The following is an 8,523-nucleotide window of genomic DNA, read 5'->3' on the forward strand; positions in this document are numbered from 1 at the left end:
GTTCTAACTTTGCTTATTATTTGCTTTTGTCACATTAAAAAGGTTGCTGGTGCTGCTAAGGATATTGTTCTTTTAAAAATACTTATATTTTTTTAAACTTGAAAAAGTAGAATTGCCTCAAGTGGGATTTTTTATCATTCTGTCCAATTAATTTTAAAGGTTTTTTTAACTCTACATTTCAATTAATTTACATTTTTATTACACTGTCCAATTAATTTAAAGATTTTTATTTATCTCTACATTAGAATTAACTTACATAAGAGTTAATTTTAATTAACTCATTCCGTTGTTCAATTGTTTTATAGGCATGTATTCGATCAACCTGTTCTCATAATTTTTACTATGACCTAGAACTAGACAAATTAACAAAATTGTATCATCAACAGTTTCGCAAATAGCTAACAAATCAAACTCAGAATCCTCGTTATATCTACCAGTCGCGGCCAATTTTTTGCAAATCGACCTCAGTAATTTTCCACTGCGCTCATGGCTTGAACTAGAAGCGAATCCGCGACTGCGAACAAGATGCTCTCGGTCACAGGGGTCAACGACCTGGCTTTCTATTTCGTACAGCACGCGCACCGTTACCGACCGCGGATTCGTCTGCTAAAACAAGCACTGGTTTCGTGGAACTATGGCCATATTTATCGGCTCTATCTTTCTCGCTTACTCGTCACGAAGCCGTGGAGTGAGCGAAAAGGAAAGATAATTCCGAAAATGCGGAAATCTGGTTGAGGATCAGGCCTTCTCATTATTAAACACCATGCAAGTGTTGGTTGCCCGCTCTGGCCTCGCAATAGCATAATTTTATGGTAGGTATAGTGCATAGCATAACTGCCTGTTGCAGTTGTTAAAAAGGTTTCCTTTTAAATCTTGAATAACTGACTACGCCAAAATTTAAAACTAAAACGCTGCTACGAAACAAGGCACTCGCAAGTTCAATCTAAGCAAAACGAAAAGCGATTTGAATCTCAATGTGTATTGTTCTGTATCTTTGGAAAGAAGTTTTTATTCTCCTTTGGAAGTTGAAGCTGAAACCACACAAAGTATAAACAAGTTTGGAAACAATACCTTTTTTTGCTGTCAAACATGCACCAGAAAAGACAAAAGGAGAATCAATATAATCTTACATGAAGGTATTTGACAGAATCCAGTAATTTGGGCTATGGCTATGACCTTGACCCGCGAAAATAGGTTAATTTACCAGGCTTATAAGGTCACGGGGGGGCCGATGGGTCAATGTTACAACATACCCGAATTAGGTCACCCTGGTTGTTTTCCGTGTTCGTAGTACGAGTAGGTACATTTCTCTGTCAGTATTTTTGTTTGCCATCCTACCACCACGATAAAAAATAAGACACTAACTCACACCAAATTCTACCAATTTATTTAAGTAGGTTTTGTATAAATCAATGTGTAGAAAAGAAAAGAGCTCAATTATATTTACATAGAGACAAACACACAGTGATACAGTGATTAAGGTTTCTGTCTACAGTACAGACCCATTCAAAGCGTTTTCATGGGGTTTTGCATGAAAAATAAAAATGACATTCCATATTAAAAAAATGAGTTTATACATAATTTAATTTAACCTGAAATTCTCCTTAGAACACACCAATAGGTTCTAAACTGAGAAATAGAACCAACACCTATACTCGTAGGGGTCTTTGGGTACCGCCTAACTAACAGACGATTTTTACTGATGATTGTGATCACGGTCCCAAATGATCATTGGTTTCAAATCTTCAAGTACCTAGCTTACTTCGACATAATACGGAAGCCTGCCACGCATTTCATTCAAAGAGCAGTTACATAAACAGCTGTTGTGTGAACTCATACAGCCTACTACGAAGGTCTACGTCCTCAGCAGAAGTGGGAGCCGAGGTCGCTCATATAGGCCAGGGTCACGGCCAATGTCGTATCACGGAAGTACGCTAGAAGGGCTGCCAAAACTTATTCAGTCATATGTCTTGTTTTTGTGGGTCAATTTTAATTATAGAGTCTGTGTGATGTTTTAAGAATGATCCTAAGATGAAATGGAGCTGTGCCCATTGCTGCAACGTGGATTGTCACTTGGTTTGGACATTATCTGCCTAATGCAATGGATAAGGCTTAGTACTCGTAAAATCCCATGCATTAAACTATCGCAGGCCAATCAACAACCAAAGGAGCTTAATCGATTGAGTCCCAGACGGCATTAATTAATGTCATAACAATTGATTAAATCTATTGTGTCTAGATTCGCGGAGCTTGAAGGATTAATACGTCATTAAGTATGCAATTTTGCAATTTTGCAAGTTCAACAGACGTACTATGATGAAAATAGAAGAGCTAGGAGAACAGAAAACATGTTATTATTACCTATTGACATAAGGACAACAATATATTATGTACACCAAAGTAGAATGAAACAAAGAGTCTTATGGAGTTAAAACTCCTAAACCTTATGATTTGTTATTTTTAACTACTTCAGAGAGACCTTTATTTCATGCTTAATAAACACTAATCATTTTGATGAACTACTCTTTTATTAGGGAAGTAAGCATGTTGGTTATCAATTGAACCATTTTTATCGCTAATTCAATCAATACCCACGTCCAACTGTATAGAGTTAACTTAGTTCATGTGTTGTAAAATATTTTTATTATCAGGGCATGATGTAAACCGGAAAAAAACCTTCCATTGCTTTTGTGAAATCACCGCAAGTGAACTAATGTAACGTAGAAGAAGAACTTCAGAAAGTACATAAACATATGAGTCGAAATAATTAATTGAGTTGAAATAGTTAGGAGTACTTTAGGAGAACATTTTCACAAAAAACATTTTACGTAGATATTGTTAGACGGTTTTAATTTCACATTTTCATTAATATGCTTAGGTAAGGTTGGCCTTTAAAAACAGCAATAAATCCTTAAGCTGCTATTAAGGAAAACTCCGCTGATCTTCGAAAGGTCGTAGGTAGATTCCACATTTACCAAAATTCTCATGAGACTCTAAGTTTTTGTTGCAATATCGCACTTATTAAAACGACATAAAATACCCCAATGTTTAGCTTCATATGCCATCATATTTACATGTTATCGAGCTAAATTATTCCATTTATTTTTAAACTTATCACATCAAAACCTAACATCTTTTTGATATTACTTTATGTTTTTGTTGCTATTTATATTTGTTGTTATTACATATTTTTTCTCTTCTTTGTGACGACCTCCAAAATATTTTTCTTAAAATTTTCCATATCTGGCAAAACGAAAAGGAAATTCTATAGTTTTTTCCCTAGACAGCAATAATATAATTCGATCACAATCAAAAGGTTTACAGACAAATGTCATAGACTTTATCTTATCTACAGGGAAACGTACGTTACCTTCCCATTGTGGAAATAATGTTGACAAAATCACGACACTTCGTCATTACATGAAATATGACGTAGGATGGTAATTTTCTTTTTAGCTTAAAGCTTCTCGATTTCTATTGTGACTGAAAGTGTGATGAAACTACGTATTTGAGCAAATATCTAGTATTCATTGATATTATATGTGAGAAAGTAAGTAACCTTGTGGAATACTTCATGGCCAAAATCATGTCTAAATCAAGATACTAATAAATTCTACGACGAAATAGAGATTTGATAAATGATGTTAATCGTGACTCACACTACTTAAAGTAAAATTAGATAATGTCAAAAACAAAAAACCGTCTATAAAGTATCGAAAAAAACTGCACAAACAACTGTGTTCTCATGATACGAGTAATCGAACTCAAGCGCATAATAAGCTGCGCACGCGGTCCCCACGTGGTCAGCAAGGTCGAAGCATCGCCCTACTTCGGCCTTCGACCACGACCGCTTATCAAGCCAATATCAATCTTGCCAGCGGAATCGCCCATACCTTTACCGGCGAGTTTGCCTTGAACGGCGTGGAAGACCGGTAGGAAATGAGTAGGTGCAAAGAGTTATTTTTAACGTTAATTAATACAGTCTTTGCTGTCTAGTTTGTCGCACTTGATTGGGTAAGGGGAAAAGTGGGCACGTACTTTCTGGGACCTTGTAAGGAGCTACAGGAGCTTGTTGTTGTTCTAGTTTTTCTTTTTATGATCTTTTTATCTTAGATATGCTATGTTTGACGTACTGAAAATTATTGTAACATCTAAGCTAATTTCAAAAGATTTCCCAAGCTTCGATTAAATTTAAACCTCAAAAAATAGTGATTTCAGGGCTTTTTCATGATGGAAGACAGCTCTTAAAAAAGGTCGTTTTATTTTCACTTTTATACTTCACCTAGGTGTGTACCTACTACTGCTACTTTATTTATGCGCACTGATTCGCTGCCACAAGTCATGAATACGTTTGCTTGTGGCTGGGATTCTAGTCACGAGACAAAACTCACTCGAGCGCTAAGTTATTGATACCAAAATACCATAAGTCTTGTATGAAATGCAATGGCGACTGGCGCTTACTTATTAATGGTGGTTCTATTTGTCTCTCTATGTTTTCTATTTTCATTTTTTTTTTAATATGGAAAAGAAAATCTTTCAACGTCGTATTAAGCTGATTGCAGCATGATGCTCAGTCTTATTTGGAACTGAGTTTCAAATAATAGATTTGGAAGTATGCCGAGATCGCGCGGAATTATGTAACCCGTCTGGTTTCTGTCTGAACAAGTGTTTGTATTTGACTAAAGTAATATGTACACGGTTGTTTATGAACTGGTGCGTTAAAGCTAATTGTAAGCTGATATTTTCTGTTAGTCCTTTGATACACGTACCTTTGCCTCGAACATTGCCTGAACCTGAAATGAACCGAGTACTGCTGAAATGCCCTCTGAAGATAATATATTTCCAGACAATAAAGCAATAGGACGTCCACTGCTGAACATAGACCTCCCCCAATGACTTCCACGTCGCACGGTTGGTAGCGGCCTGCATCCAGCGCTTACTAGCAGTGGACGTCCTATGGCTGAAATGATGATGATGATGAATAAAGCAATATTGCTTCTACAAGCCTGCAATCTCAACCATAGTGGTTTTACACTGTGTGTTCCATCAGAGAAATGATCTCAGAACCTTGGAGCACGTTAAGATTCTCCAACTAAGTACACGTAGGCTTCAAACTTCGTCAATTTGACAACAAGCCAAGTCATCTGCATTACAAGCCATTACAATAACAAAACAGAGCTAATAATACGCCTGTTTATCGCATAAATACTGCCCACGCGTTTGAAATTCGTTAAAAAAATAACTGCCGAAATTTTTTAGTATTGCCAAAAATTACAAGACTATTTTTTGCTGCTTTCTGAAGATCGGGTTCTGTTTTGATATGGTATTATTAGAGCGATGCTTTTTTATTCGACGGTCCCTACAATAAAAAAATCACCAGATTTTAAAGATCTCTATCTCGCCTGCGACTCTATCCACTTTCATTGAAAGACCCTAAGCTGTATTTTACTGAAGAGCTTTTTAAATTCTGGTTCAGGTCTATTATGTTGTGTCCAATTTACCAAAACCCTGTCTCTCCTCTAGGAATATAAAGTTTTGAAGCTTATTAAAAGCGTGGTGGCCAGTCCAGGAGGTCTTGCTTCTCTGGTCGTGGTCCAATTGAAGATGTATGCGTGTGATTCGCACTCGGACTAAGGTTGCCACCCGCACTTTATAATAAAATATTGTATGTTATTTCAGGTAATTGTACTCTACCTATACACGAAAATACTTTATTTCGCATGATTTGTTTTCTATGGGATTTTGAAAAAGTATTTGATACAAATTGCAAAAAGCAATTAAAAATATGTATTTAAGCCTTCGTTCGTTCGTAAAATAAAAATAAATTGTGGGTTTACTTTTCTTACTTACCATTAACGTTTTTCTTACATAATAACAAATAAACTTTTTACTGCTAAAAAAGTGGCAACCCTAACTCGGACCAGCGCGCGTCGGTATGCGCAGGAGTGAGCCAGATCGCGCGCGTCATCAATAACGTTGATTATATGTTGACATTGAAGATTTTGAGATGAACTTTGTAATCAGTATTATTTAAACAAAGCCCATTAATCTACGAGTATTATGTATACGCACGCATTTTATCTCATTAACAATGTTTTTTTGCTTCTTAGTATAAGAAAGGAAGGCAATAGGCAAGGTGTTTAAACTTCAATCTTTCTCTTTTTCCACCATAGAAAATATTTACTACTTAATGGCAGAGTAAGGTAACGACACAGGCACAGAATAATAAGTTAACAGGTAACGACGTGGTATGACACCAGAAGATCCTAAATTCGATTTCTAGTTAAGACAATACAGAAAAAGCTGTCTTTCTTAATCCGAATATATGAACTAGGAATTCGTTGGGGTCCCTTCGGCACATTACTAGAACCTAGAAAGAGAATCAAGTCTTCGCTTCAAACAAAAACTTCTGGCGAATTCATTTATTCATTCTTTAGTCTACTTTTGTTTAATGTTACATGAGTGCAACGTAATGTTTCTATGGACAACAAAACATGCAGTCCTTACGGAAATCAATATGTCTGCTATTATAAATATTGCATCGAGTGCAAACTGGGTTATCGGGTCAGGGACCCTAGACAGTCTATCGATCAAGTTCTTCGTAAACGCTACGTCAAACTTTTACTGTACTAGCTAAAAACTAAAATTTTAATACAATGTGTTTTGTTTAATTTTTTTTAAAATAGAGCACAAAAACTTATCACACTGCGGTTCCAATAATAATCAATTTCTAACCTTTTTCCCAAATGTTTTTTTTTTTTTCTCATTATGACTTTTGAGCCTATTTTTTTTACTGTGATAGGCCAGTAGGTAGACAACAGAAATTCAAAAACTTTATTCTGACTTCCGATTGTGAATAGAAGAGTGAGTAGATTGCTTTTGTATTGTTACAAACGAGAAGGTTATGCCACAATACTGAAACTTGGTTGCCATACCCACCAAAACCATCATATTGTGTGCATGGACACAAGCAGAATCGATAATAGAGCCTTGATATGAATTTGTAATGCACGCCGCATCTAGGTAAATAGAGCGAGGGTATGGCGCACAGTGCAGGGATCGATCGATGTTTTAAACCTTTGTTTGTTACCTGTCATCCGCTTTGCAATGGAGGGAAGTCGAACCTTAATTTCGAGCTCCTCCTATGTTCTTCTGATTAATTTCGTTGCGGGTCCAATGACAGTTTAACTTTCCCCCGTGACAAACTTGACCTTCATTGGTTGGGTTTTTGTGGCGGTCAAGCTGTAGATCCTGGCTACACAGAAGTTGCAGTGGTGGGAACGAGAGGTGGGAATAGTCCCGTGCAGGGATCGATACTGCTTCAGGCGAATTTATAATTCATGGTAATTTCCATGTCATAGTAACCAGTGTTTTGATACCGTACAAAGTTCATAGGAAAAGCATTGCTTAACTTCTCATCCCGCCTACTTTCAAAACTTTTTGCAAAAAGTTTTTAACTTGAATCTGGAATAACAAAGCAAAAAGCTTATTATTTATGTCGAATTCAGACTCTTTATTTAGTACGGCCTTTTTCAGGGCACTTATACACGTGTTATGGATTCAGCTTTGGGTTTTGCTGGAAAATGGTATTAACGTAGGGACGGTTACTATGCGTAAGCTGAAAGCTAAAATTAAATTGCTACGAAAAAAATATCTGTAAAAGAAGACATCTAATTAGTAGTAACTAAAATATAAATTCGCGTTGTTCGTGATTTTATTTTACAGCACTGTTTATTGTAATTGGCCGTTATTTTCAGGAGTAATACATTTAATGGCAAAAAGAATGAGGTCGCTATCTAATTTATTACGTTCACTGTGTATCGCTCGCAATGAGACTTTATAATAGGTCGATTAACATTGCCAAATGCTCTCCAGAGTATTTGGGTGACCTCGAAGATATAAATTCGTTACATTTATTTTATTAAATCTATTTTTTTACGGTAGCGGAACTAACAATCTCTGATGCAGCAGCAGATTGAGGTCAATCCTGTTAAAATTAAGCTCTGTGTCGACTCTACTTTTTTTTTCAAAATAGTATTTAGGTACCACAACTGCATAAATGTCACCGTTTTTGTTCTGCTGTGCTATTTTATGTAGAGGCGATGTGGCAAGTCATGTTAAACGCTGTGATACCTCATGTATGCAACAGTTATCGAACTACAGTACTCTATTGTAGCCCAACAAACAGTATCAGTATTATACCCACTTGTTCGGAAAACCAAGGAGATTATGTAGAGCTCTCTTCAGATTAGAGTCATACATTGTCCATGCAAAAAATATGCGGTAATATTCATTAATCATGTTGAATGGTCTAAAACAAAGCTTCCTCGTAGCAGACACGCCCGAGTCTCGATTTAAAAATAAGTTCGTATGACGTATGTAATTTGTGTACTCCTGGTCTAAACACCATTTTGAAAGACCTACACACCCTCCTTCTGATGAAGGAAACTGAGAGAAAGAGGCAGAGTTTATCGGGATTTCAGAGGTCTTATTAAACTGGTAATTGTGTTCTGGCACTGACAC

Source organism: Ostrinia furnacalis, unplaced genomic scaffold (genome assembly GCF_004193835.3).
Source record: "Ostrinia furnacalis isolate ACB-3 unplaced genomic scaffold, ASM419383v2 OfSCF0069, whole genome shotgun sequence".
Classification (NCBI taxonomy): Eukaryota; Metazoa; Arthropoda; class Insecta; order Lepidoptera; family Crambidae; genus Ostrinia; species Ostrinia furnacalis.